This window comes from Megascapheus bottae, chromosome 17, assembly GCF_031878675.1.
Source record: "Megascapheus bottae isolate mThoBot1 chromosome 17, mThoBot2.hap1, whole genome shotgun sequence".
In the NCBI taxonomy this organism is placed as follows: domain Eukaryota; kingdom Metazoa; phylum Chordata; class Mammalia; order Rodentia; family Geomyidae; genus Megascapheus; species Megascapheus bottae.
The window spans coordinates 20,322,145-20,334,956 of record NC_143525.1 but is presented as its reverse complement, the minus strand read 5'-3'; the positions used below and the strand labels follow the sequence as shown (position 1 = coordinate 20,334,956).

Genomic DNA, 12,812 nt, shown 5'->3' with positions numbered 1-12,812 from the left:
GGAAACCCGGGAGCGGAGGAGTGGGCGCGGGGGTCCTGAGAGGGGCGCGCGGGAGGACGGGGCGAGCGCGAGAGGGAGGCCCAGGGCGCTCACCGTGAGTGCAATGTGTCGGAGGCGAGGGCGGCAAGGCGCAGGGTGTGGGTACCCGGCATCGCTTCTCGGCCTTTTGGCTAAGATCAAGTGTAGTATCTGTTCTTATCAGTTTAATATCTGATACGTCCTCTATCCGAGGACAATATATTAAATGGGTTTTTGGAGCTAGGAGTCGGAATAGGGGCTTGCTCCGTCCGCTCCACGCATCGACCTGGTATTGCAGTACCTCCAGGAACGGTGCACCCCTCTCGGGGGAATTATGCGGTTAAAAGTTAGAGTAACAATATCTTATTGTTTTTCTGTTTGTTTTAATTATGTAGGGTCTTCCATGGTCTTAAGTTGTGTTGACTTTCATTTGGTCGCCTGGTTCCTAATCTCCATGCAGAAATAATAAGAACTCTGAACTTTAAGGTTCTAAGGTAAAGGTGGTGTAACGGCTGCTTTTCCTCTCCTCTCCAGCAGTGTTTCTCGTTGTTCCCTTGTTTCCTCTCCCCCAACGCTTCGACTCAGGAGTCGCTAGTATTTCTGGCGTGGACTCCGGGAGGCTTCTCCGCATGCACCGGGGTGCTCACCGGGTCGAGACCGGCTCCGCGGGCCAAGGTCCTGCCCAGGGAACCGCCACGCACAACGATCCCGGCGAGAAACGTTTCCTTCTCCTCCGGAAGACCAGCTGCAGAAGCAGAGGACCGAGCAAGGCCTCGGAGGCAGTTAGCGGGGCCGCCAGCAGTGCGAGTGGTCGGGGTCGGGCCGAGTACGCGGCAGGGACCGAAGGCCCAGGCTGGGGGTGAAGGGCGGGGTGGGATCCTCCGGCCTCAGCCACGCCCCCGGAGGCCAGAGGAGGGCGGGGCATGCAAATGAGAGGCGGAGCTACGAGCGAGGCACGCGGGACCGCGGGGTCGGTCAGGAAAGGTTCTGGTGGAAACCCGGGAGCGGGGGAGTCGGCGCGGGGGTCGTGAGAGGGGCGCGCGGGAGGACGGGGCGAGGGCGAGAGGGAGGCCCGGGGCGCTCACCGTGAGTGCAATGTGTCGGAGGCGAGGGTGGCAAGGCGCAGGGTGTGGGTACCCGGCATCGCTTCTCGGCCTTTTGGCTAAGATCAAGTGTAGTATCTGTTCTTATCAGTTTAATATCTGATACGTCCTCTATCCGAGGACAATATATTAAATGGATTTTTGGAGCTAGGAGTCGGAATAGGGGCTTGCTCCGTCCGCTCCACGCATCGACCTGGTATTGCAGTACCTCCAGGAACGGTGCACCCCTCCCGGGGAACAATCTCGGTTTCAAGAGTAGACTGTTTCGCAAACTTACCCTTCTTTATGTTGGCGTTTCTCGAAGTCTCCTAGACATCTCTTCACTGGATGTCCTGTTTCGTGTTTTCTTGTTTTGTCTTTGCAAGTTCTTCCCTTTCAGGGCTCTGACATTCACTGTCTTTGCGCACTTTTTTTCATTGGTAGGTTTTATTGACCAAAATAAATAGATCATGAAACAACATATCTTAAATGAAGCACCTTATATCAGCATATTCAAAATAACACACAAGGAATTCTACATGCAATACCCAAAATTAAGACACTGCTTCCCCTTCCTTGTAATTACTACTAGATAGCGTTGGAATGTGGTACCAAGGAATCGAACCCGGGTCTTCATACATGCTAGGCAAGCACTTTAACCACTAGGCCAAACTCCCGGCCCCTTACATCGTACTTCAAATGACATATTTAACAAACAAGTATTCAAGAAGGGAATCTCTATATGCAATCACTGGCACTTACATTTTAGAACATAATTGAAATTAGGCTGAGACTTTGTATGTCATAGATACACATTAATCTATGTATTAAAACATTATGTCTGGGGCCGGGAGTGTGACCTAGTGGTAGAGTGCTCGCCTAGCACGCATGAAGCTCTGGGTTCAACAGCTGGCTCCCTGCATGCCATGCAAGCATTCTCCCACTAAACCACATAGCAGCCAACCCATGAAAGTAATATTCATGAGCAAAAACTGCTAAGAAGGCATCTTGGGGATCACTTATCACTTCCTTCTCTCTCTCCCCATGGAAAGTATTACTCTTGAGAAAGAGGGTCTCAAACTAAGGATACTTACTGCTGTAACCCATGCAAAATACTGCCCTTCAAGTTAACCCTGTTCCAAGAGCCAGTGAAGAACCACCTGAAGGATTAGAGGTGTGACTCAAATGGAAGAATAAACACGTCTAGTACACACACACACACACACCTAAGAACTATAGCTAAAGAAAACAAAAAGAACTTCTTGATCATTTGAACAATTCAAATGTTCACATGACTGATACAGTTATGTGCTAATCACAAAACTACAAAGCTCAAGAGAATCCAGCTGGAAGTCATTCAAATCATATTTTAGAAGTAAGCATGCAGGTGGTGCCTCACGCCTGTCATCCTAGCTACTCAGGAGGCTGAGATCTGAGGATCACGGTTCAAAGTCAGCCTGAGCACTAAAGAGTCTGTTGGACTTTTTTTTTTTTTGGCCAGTCCTGGGCTTGAGCACAGGGCCTGAGCACTGTCCTTGGACTTTCTCAAGGCTAGAGCTCTACCACTTGAGCCTCAGCATCACTTCCGGCTTTTTTTCTATGTATGTGGTACCGAGGAATCGAACCCGGGTCTTCATGCATTGCTAGGCAAGCACTTTAACCACTAGGCCAAACTCCTGGCCCTCTGTTGGACTTTTATCTCCAATTAATCACTGGAAAACTGAAGTAGCACTGAGGCTCAAGGAGTAGAGTGGTAGCCTTGAGCTGACAAGCTCAGGGACAGTGCCCAGGCTGTTTTTAAGCCCAAGGACAGAAGGATAAAAAAAAAAAAAGTAAACATGGGCGCCCATTGGTGGTTCACATCAGTAGCTAGGAAGCTACTCAGAAGCAAAGATCTGAGGATTGTGGTTCAAAGGGAGCCTGGGTATGAAAATCTATGAGACTCTGTCTCTGATAAGCTACCAAAAAAGCCAGAGGCAGTGCTGTGGCTTGAGTGGCAGAGCAGTATCCTCGAGCAAAAGAGGCTCCGCTACACCATTTAGGCCCCAAGATCAAGCCCTGCCACCAGTTGAAACAAGCATCTGGATAGGTAGCTGCAGCCAGTCAGGGGCAATGGTGATGGATAAATTGTAATGGAGAATCTGCTCACAATGTCTCTGATAAGACTGGAATTAAAACTTCCTGCTGAAAAACCTAGATACATAAGGCCATACAGTATGACGCTAAATGAAAGGACCTCTAGGATATAGAAACAAAAGCCATATAATGAGTGATTGTTGTCCTTAAGGTACTATGTTATCTCTCATCTCTTTTGCTTTCCCTTGGTTATCTCATATTGTAACAGTATCTCACTTTGTTATCTGATATATTGGATATATTTGTATTTGGTTATTTGAAATTGGATAGGAAAGGGGGGAAAACAAGATAAGGGCGGGGGTAGGGGGAGGGAAATGGGGACCAAGACATGGGAAAGGGTATCAATGTATGTGAAGTAATGCACCTTCCATCTATCTGGCGAATGTAATGTAACCCTTCTATTAATTACAATAAAAATTACATGAAAAATAAAAACTTCCTGCTGAACAGGTGATCTCAGTCATGCAGATGGGACCTAGGGATAAGAATTTCTCATCAATCTCAATAGCTACAAAAGCCCCAATGCCAGTATTTTCCATCTTACCCTAACTTCAGTCTATTGAAAGTCCATTTGAAGCAATCCATGAACTGTTTTTGCTGAGGAATGCTGACTACTTACTTGGACCCATGCCGGGGCCAGCTGGCAACGAACCTAGATTCCTGATTTAGGGGGTGAAGACTTGGAAAAGAAATAGACAAGAGGGGGTGGGGGGGGAGGGTAAAGGGTACCAAGACATGTGAAAGGGTATCAATGTATGTGAATTAATGCACCTTCTATATGGCAAATATCATGTAACCCTTTTATTAATTACAATAAAAAATATTTTTAAAAAAAGAAATAGACAAGAGACAAACAGATGGGGTCGGAAGGACTACAGCCCACGTCAGCAGTCCATGAAGGCTGTGAGCTTAAGACCGTTTATTTCTAAATCCAGTCTTATAAACTTTCTTCAAACCAGGGAACTGCCAGGGGTTACATTCCTACAAAGTGGTAAATCTCAGGTCAGTTAAGCAGGACAAGGCCATAAAACAATAAAGCAATAAATTGATAAAGATTTCACAATACAGACAATGTAGCTCAAAAGTTCCTAGGCACAGCGCTGTACATGACAGCTCCTATCTTTGTGTGGTTATCTTAACTGAGTTATGCAGATGCATGGGTCAGTCTGACTCCACACTCTGGCTCCCAACAGGCCCACAGAGAAAAACCTTGGCATCCCTTGTCTTCTTTTTTTTTTTTTTTTTTTTTTTTTTGCCAGTCCTGGGCTTGAGCTCAGGGCCTGAGCACTGTCCTTGGACTTTCTCAAGGCTAGAGCTCTACCACTTGAGCCTCAGCACCACTTCTGGCTTTTTTCTATGTATGTGGTACCGAGAAATCCAACCCGGGTCTTCATGCATGCTAGGCAAGCACTTTAACCACTAAGCCAAACTCCCGGCCCCCCTTGTCTCCATTTTGTATCTCTCTTTGCTCTAAGCCCTCCCTCTACAGCCATTTTGCACTCAGCTAGGGCTGCAGCATCTCATCAGGGAAATCTTTAGGACAAAGGAGTGAAACTAGCCCCTAAGAAACAGCAAGGATGGGTGGCAATTTTGGGGTACCCAAACGTAGGACAGGAGAATCATCATATCCCACTGTCCTTTGAGTGGTGATAGCAAAGGCAAACTGCCCCAGGCTGGCCTGGAATTTTCTATTTAGTTCAGGCTGGCCTCAAATTTGAGCTGTGTCTTGCCTCAGGCTCTGGAACATTGTGATTTCAGGCCTGTGTCACCATGTCTGGCCCTGCAGCATTTTAGCCAAGTCCTTGTCTAAGGTGTCTAATAGGTGAAAGAAGGTTCATATGGAACAGGTGTCCAAGAGCAGTGATCATCTTAGGAATCAATAAGTCTTGGTTTGCAAATCCTAGCTCTGCTTCCTCATGAGTAAATTGAAAGAAAAAAAAAAACAGGAGCAGAGAATGTGTGGAAGGGCCAGGGCCTTTTTGCTTTGTTTTGTTTTATATTTTAAGGTTGTGGGGCTTGAACGCTGGGCCTGCGTGCTGTCCCTGAACTTTTCAGCTCAAGGGTAGCACTCTACCACTTGAGCCACAGTGCTAATTCTGGTTTCCTGGAGGTTAATTGGAGATATGAATCTCACAGACTTTCATGCCCAGGCTTTGAACCATGATCCTCAGATCTCAGCCTCCTGAGTAGCTAGGATTACAGGCCTGAGCCAAGAGCCCCTGCTCCAATGCTAGTGACTCCCTGCCTCGATTTGACCCGGGGCACTGCAAAGGGATGGAGATGAGCAGATGCTGACCCCTGGTGGCCGCTTGGGGGAAAAACGAAGTCAGTCTGGTTCTTCCTTGCAAGCCTTGTTTTGTACCAGGTCGACTGGTACATATCGAGCACCAGGATGGAAATGCCGTGTTTCAGTGTTTTGTGTGTGAGTTGGATCTGGCTAAAATCAACACCTACCTGAGCAAAATATCGGGCGTCAGTCTACCTTGCGCTTTCTGTGGGCTTCACCGAGGACTTAAACCTAGGTTGAAGCCGATCTGAGGATCAGGGTTCGAAGCCGGCCCGGGCAGGAAAGTCCGTGACACTCTTAGCTCCACTAAACCACTCGGGAAAGGCATCGCGGCACAGGGGGTGGAGCGCTCGCAAGAGACGTGCAGGGACGGGGGCCGAGTCTTGAGTTCAAGCCCCCGACGGGTCAGAGGAAAGGGACGGAAGAGCAAGCCGGGAGGAGAGCCTGGACGAACCCGACTTGCGGTGTCGGCGGGACGCCTACCGGAGGACAGATGTCCGCCGGCCATCCACACTCAAGTCTTTGGCCCGGAGAGGCCTCGCTGTGCGCACGGCGAGTGACTGCAGGTGGTCGACAAGAAGGAGCCACTGGGAGCCCCTGGAGAGCCGGGTGGGGGTCCTAGGAGTGACTGGCAGTGGTGGCTGCTGAGGCGGGGCACGGTGGGTTGAGCGCCTGTGGCTCACACCTGTAAACCCTAGCTACTCAGGAGGCGGAGATCTAAGGCTCCAAAGGATTTAGGTTGTAAGCGCCACTCCTGGCCGACCAGGGTGAGAGAGTCTTACCGCCAGTAAAGCAGCAAGAAGCCAGAAGGGGACGTGTGGCTCAAGAGGTAGGTAGAGCACCAGTTTTGAGTAGAAAAAAAAAAAAACACCAAACACACAACTAAAGAGAGTAGGGGGCCCTGAGGTGAAGCCCCAGTACTGGCACGCGTGAGAGCGCACGCGCGCACACACACTCCACAGCACGTGGTTTAACAAGACCCGCCAGCCGCAGTCCAGAGATGAAGAGCGCGTCGTTCTTGGTCTCGCAAACAGGCTGTGACAGGCTCCTCCTAATGTCTGGGAGCCTAGGCAAAGGATCGAGGTCAAGGTTCAGAAGCAGGATTCAAGGTCGGGGTAAAGGTCTTCTTTCTTCTCTTCCTGTATTTTATTTTCTTTCTTCATTGCCAAAACTGGGTCTTGAATTCAGGGTCCAGAGCTTCTCTCGCTCAATCTACCACTTCTGGCCTTTTCTCTCTATGTGGTAGTAAGGAAGGAACCCAGGACCTCAGGCATGCGGGACACATTCCCACCCCGGTAGAGGGCTTCTTCTAATGAAGCACAGCCTAAGCCTTGTGGAGGGGAAGAGGTGTGTGGCAGCCTGCCTACTGGAGTCCATGTAGCCTGGGCTTCGCTTGTAGGTATGTTTTGCAAGCTTGTCCTCCTTCAAGAAAATGCAGAACTTTCACCACCTCCAAGACCACTCTCTCAGTCAGCTCAGCATCAATCCTCCGGTGGAGTCCTTCTTCTTCGGAGCTGTAAGACAAAAACAAATACCACCTTGCCACGAAAAAAAGGGGGTGGGGTGAGAGTGAGGGGCGTCGCTGGAGCTCCGATCAGTCTCCCAGCAAAACAGCTGGGTACTGGCACAAGAACAGGCCTGAAGACCAATGGAATAGAACTGAGGACCCAGATATTAAACCACAGACCTATGGCCACCTAATCTTTGACAAGGGAGCCAAAAAAATAGAATGGAAGAAAGACAGCCTCTTCAACAAGTGGTGCTGGCAGAACTGGTTAAGCACCTGCAGAAAACTAAAGTTGGATCCTTCTTTGTCACCCTGCACTAGAATTAACTCCAAATGGATCAAAGACCTGGAGGTAAAAGCTGACACACTGAAAACTCTACAGGAAGGAATAGGAGATACACTAGGCCTCCTTGGCACAGGTCGAAACTTTCTTAATAAGGACCAAGAATAATTAACGCACCTTCTATCTGGCAAATATCATGTAACCCTTTTACTAATTACAAAAATAAGGACCAAGAATCACAGCAAATAAGAGAAAGGTTGGATAAGTGGGACTGCAATAAACTGCACAGCTTTTGTATGGCAAAGGACATAGCTAGTAAATTAATTAGGAAGCCTACAGAGTGGGAGAAGATCTTCACCAACCAACAACGGACAAAGGCCTCATATCTAAAATATATCAACAGCTCAAAAAATTGAATCACTCCCAAACTAATCTCCAAAGTAACAACCATCCCATTAAAAAATGGGCCAAAGACTTAAAGAGAGTCTTCTCTGAAGAAGAAACAAAAATGGCCTATAGACACATGAAGAAATGCTCAACATCTCTGGTCATAAAAGAAATGCAAATCAAAACAACTCTAAGATTCTACCTCACTCCAGTTAGAATGGCCAGGATCAGGAAAACAAATAACACCAGATGCTGGAGGGGATGTGGCCAGGAGGAATCACTACTATACTGTTGGTGGGAGTGCAAACTCATTCAACCACTATGGAAAGCAGTATGGCAGTGCCTCAAAAGGCTAAACATAGAACTCCCCTATGACCCAGCAGTTCCACTACTTGGCATTTACCCAACCATCCAGAAACTAGGGCATACTAAATCCACTAGCACAACAATGTTCATTGCAGCATTATTCACCATAGCAAAATTATGTAACCAACCTAGATGTCACTCAGTTGATGAGTGGATCAACAAGTTGTGGTATTTGTACACAATGGAATTCTATGCTGCTGTCAGAAAAAAGGACATCGACCCATTTGTTAGGAAATGGAAAGTCTTAGAAAAATTCATATTAAGTGAAGTAAGCCAGACTCAAAGGAACTTTTTTTTTTTTTTTTTTTGCCAGTCTTGGGCTTAAGCTCAGGGCCTGAGCACTGTCCTTGGACTTTCTCAAGGCTAGAACTCTACCACTTGAGCCTCAGCACCACTTCCGGCTTTTTCTATATATGTGGAACCAAGGATTCGAACCCAGGGCTTCGTGCATGCTTGGCAAGCACTTTAACCACTAGGCCAAACTCCCGGCCCTCAAAGGAACTTAGGCTCAGTGGTTTCCCTTATTTGTCATAATCAGTAGAAACCTTGGGCTCTTCTAGCAGAGATCTGCAATAGAGCAAAACCTTGATACATAAAGCCATATAGTATGAAGCTAATTGAAAAGACCTCCAGGATATTGAAACAAAAACCATATAATGAATGTTATCCTTAATGTACTATGTTATCTCTCATCTCTTTTGTTGTCCCTTGGTTATCTCATATTGGTATAGTATCTCACTTTGTTATATGATATATTGGATTTATTTATATTTGGTTATTTGAAATTGGATAGGGAAGAGGGGAAAACCAAGACGGGGTGTGTGGAGGGGAGGGTAATGGAGACCAAGACATGTGAAAGGGTATCAATGCATGTGAATTAATGCACCTTCTATCAGGCAAATATCATGTAACCCTTTTATTAATTACAATTAAAGAAAAAGAAGCCCGGGAGGTGGAGTCCACGCTGCAGGCCCCGCCCCCGCGATGGAGGGGCGGGACATGCAAATGAGAGGAGGGGATTCAGGCCCCGCAGGACAGGACAGGACCACCGGGCCAGGAAAGGTTCTGGTGAAGAGCCGGGAGCGTTAAGAAGTCTGCAGCGTGGTCCTGTGGAGAGCACGCGTGAAGACGAGGGAAGGACGGGAGAGCGAGGGTGAGGCTCACGCCGAGTAGGTGGAGTCCACGAATCCTGGTCCGCCTCAGAGGGGCGGGGCATGCAAACAAGAGGCGGGGCTACGGGCCAGGCACGCGGGACCGCGGGGTCGGTCAGGAAAGGTTCTGGTGGAAACCCGGGAGCGGGGGAGTCGGCGCGGGGGTCGTGAGAGGGGCGCGCGGGAGGACGGGGCGAGCGCGAGAGGGAGGCCCGGGGCGCTCACCGTGAGTGCAATGTGTCGGAGGCGAGGGCGGCAAGGCGCAGGGTGGGGGAACCCAGCATCGCTTCTCGGCCTTTTGGCTAAGATCAAGTGTAGTATCTGTTCTTATCAGTTTAATATCTGGTACGTCCTCTATCCGAGGACAATATATTAAATGGATTTTTGGAGCTAGGAGTCGGAATAGGGGCTTGCTCCGTCCGCTCCACGCATCGACCTGGTATTGCAGTACCTCCAGGAACGGTGCACCCCTCCCGGGGAACAATCTTGGTTTTAAAAACAGTGACTCACGCTTCCTTGTCTCGTGTTTATGACTTGGTTTCTTCTTACCTTGCTCATAATGCTGCTTATTAGAGATATCTGTTAAGTGATTGGGTTATTCCTTCCCAGTCACTTTTTTTATATTTAGTGATTTATTAAGTGTTTAGTTTTTGCAAGTTTTTGGTCTGCATTTCAGGGCCCCAGCGCTGGCTTTGCACACTTTTTATTTTTTCACTGCGCAGGTTTTATTGATCAAAATGAACACATCATGAAACAGCAACAGCATATCCTAAGTGAAGCACCTGACATCAACATATTCAAAATAGCATACAAGGAATTCTACATGCAATACCCAAAATTAAGACATTGCTTCCCCTTCCTTGTAATTACTATTAGAAGGAATTCTACATGCAATACCCAAAATTAAGACATTGCTTCCCCTTCCTTGTAATTACTATTAGATATCGTTGGACGATAGGATATTTTCCAAATCAGTTTTTTTTATTAAATTATTTAGTAACATTGACTTTTACGTCATACATATTTAACAAGTATTCAAGAAGGGAATCTCTATATACAATCACTGGCACTTACATTTTAGAACATAATTGAAATTGGGCTGAGACTTTGTATGTCATAGATACATATTAATCTATGCATTAAAACATTATGTCTATGGGGCCAGGAGTTTGGCCTAGTGGTAGAGTGCTTGCCTAGCATACACAAAGACCTGGGTTCGATTCCACGGTAACACACACATACAAAAAAAAGCCGGAAGTGGTGCTGAGGCTCAAGTGGTAGAGCTCTAGCCTTGAGAAAGTCCAAGGACAGTGCTCAAACCCTGAGCCCAAGCCCAGGACTGGCAAAAAAAAAAAAAACCCAAAAAAACATTATGTCTGGGGCCGGGAATGTGACCTAGTGGTAGAGTGCTCGCCTAGCACGCATGAAGCCCTGGGTTCAATACCTCAGCAGCACATACACAGAAAAAGCCTGAAGTGGCACTGTGGCTCAAGCAGCAGAGCTGTAGCCTTGAGCAAAAATTGTCCAAGGACAGTGCCCAGACACTGAGTGCAAGCCCAGGGACAGGAGAAAAATAAATAAAACATTATGTGTATAGAGTCACAAAACTTTATGCCTATGTAGTTGTGTTGATATTTCCAATACCATGTCCATAGCATTGGGTACGGGAATAACAAGTCCTCGCTCTTGCACTGTTTGGATCCAATAGCCGCATATTAAGATACCATGCGCCTTTTGATCCTTAGGTCTTGACTTGTCTCACTCAGCATGATTCGCTCTAGATTCATCCACTTCCCTGCGAATGCCGTTATTTTATCTTGTCTGTTGGCTATGTAGAATGGGGGATATGTACATATCCCACATTTTCTGTATCCATTCATCTGCAGTAGGGCAGCTGCATTGTTTCCATCGCCTGCCTATTTTAAGTTAGACGGATTTTACTAAGTAATACTGCAGTTACCTGTCCTTTACAGGAGACTTTCTCCATGTTTCTAAGTACTTTGTATGACACCTTAAGGACGAAATGCGGTGCTTGTCCTTGCTCGTATTTCGGTCGGATCTCAGCGTAGGAATCATAATGACACTTTTCTCCTTTTACGTTTTCATGATAAAGGTGGCTCAACAGAAGGTATCACGGCTGCGCTTCACGTTCAACAGTGCTTACCTCCCCCGGCTTTCCCCACCCCCATCCCGCTTTGAACTGGGATCTTCCGAGTTCAACCTCCGGAATCGCTAGGATTTCTGGCGTGGACTCCGGGAGGCTCCTCCGCATGCACCGGGGTGCTCACCGGGTCGAGACCGGCTCCGCGGGCCAAGGTCCTGCCCAGGGAACCGCCACGCACAACGATCCCGGCGGGAAACGTTTCCTTCTCCTCCGGAAGACCAGCTGCAGAAGCAGAGAACCGAGCAAGGCCTCGGAGGCAGTTAGCGGGCCGCCAGCAGTGCGAGTGGTCGGGGTCGGGCCGAGTACCCGGCAGGGACCGAAGGCCCAGGCTGGGGGCGAAGGGCGGGGTGGGATCCCCCGGCCGCAGCCACGCCCCCGGAGGCCGGAGGAGGGCGGGGCATGCAAATGAGAGGCGGGGCTACGGGCCAGGCACGCGGGACCGCGGGGTCGGTCAGGAAAGGTTCTGGTGGAAACCCGGGAGCGGGAGGAGTCGGCGCGGGGGTCCTGAGAGGGGCGCGCGGGAGGACGGGGCGAGCGCGAGAGGGAGGCCCGGGGCGCTCACCGTGAGTGCAATGTGTCGGAGGCGAGGGCGGCGAGGCGCAGGGCGGGGGGACCCGGTATCGCTTCTCGGCCTTTTGGCTAAGATCAAGTGTAGTATCTGTTCTTATCAGTTTAATATCTGATACGTCCTCTATCCGAGGACAATATATTAAATGGATTTTTGGAGCTAGGAGTCGGAATAGGGGCTTGCTCGGTCCGCTCCACGCATCGACCTGGTATTGCAGTACCTCCAGGAACGGTGCACCCCTCCGGGGAATTACTGTGGTTTCCAAAAGCAGACAGATCTAAGATACTTGTTTTGTGTGTTTTCTTTCATCTTTGCAGCGTCCCCATGGCACGCAGCCCTTACAGGTCTGCAGCTGTTGCTCTCTTTCTTACACCTGTTTTCACCTCGTTATTCCTCTACAGACCGTGTACACACGACTGCTGCTGGCTGTTCTACGACCACTCCCACTGCTGTTGTCCAGCCCCTGCCTCGGGCTACGTCCCGGTTCGTGAGCCGGTCCCCCGGACGTACTTCTTTGTTGATTTTTTCCCCAGCCCTAGGCTTGGCTCGAGCTCTACCACTTGAGCCTCGCTACCACGTCCGGCTTTTTGCTAGGTATGGGGTTGGGAGGCACCGACCCCGGCCTTCGTCACGCTGGGCAGCATCTGCCCTGGGCCCAACTCGCCCTTCTAAAGGGCGGTGGCGGTGGTTCCCGGCTCGCCTGCTGCCCGCCCGGGGCTCGCGCGCGGGGCCGGGCGCCGGCCTTGGACACTCGCTTCTCAAGGCCCGCGCTCTGCCCCGGGAGCCACGGCAGCCACGGCGCCCTTCCGGCCTGTCTGTCCCGCGGCAGCCAAGACCCGAACAGCTGGACGGGCGGCGCATCT

At 49.2% G+C, this 12,812-nt stretch overlaps 4 non-coding genes across 4 annotated transcripts; all 4 read left to right on the top strand.

The window, feature by feature from the left end:
• The first annotated feature begins 150 nt into the window (after positions 1-150).
• LOC150051323 (U2 spliceosomal RNA) lies at positions 151-341 on the top strand. Its single transcript, XR_016538535.1, has one exon. It is a non-coding gene; the product is annotated as a U2 spliceosomal RNA (small nuclear RNA).
• Positions 342-1,160: 819 nt separating this feature from the next.
• LOC150051322 (U2 spliceosomal RNA) lies at positions 1,161-1,351 on the top strand. Its single transcript, XR_016538531.1, has one exon. It is a non-coding gene; the product is annotated as a U2 spliceosomal RNA (small nuclear RNA).
• Positions 1,352-9,499: 8,148 nt separating this feature from the next.
• On the top strand, positions 9,500-9,690 carry LOC150051321 (U2 spliceosomal RNA). The gene has a single exon (XR_016538534.1). It is a non-coding gene; the product is annotated as a U2 spliceosomal RNA (small nuclear RNA).
• Positions 9,691-12,000: 2,310 nt separating this feature from the next.
• LOC150051320 (U2 spliceosomal RNA) lies at positions 12,001-12,191 on the top strand. Its single transcript, XR_016538537.1, has one exon. It is a non-coding gene; the product is annotated as a U2 spliceosomal RNA (small nuclear RNA).
• Positions 12,192-12,812: the final 621 nt, after the last annotated feature.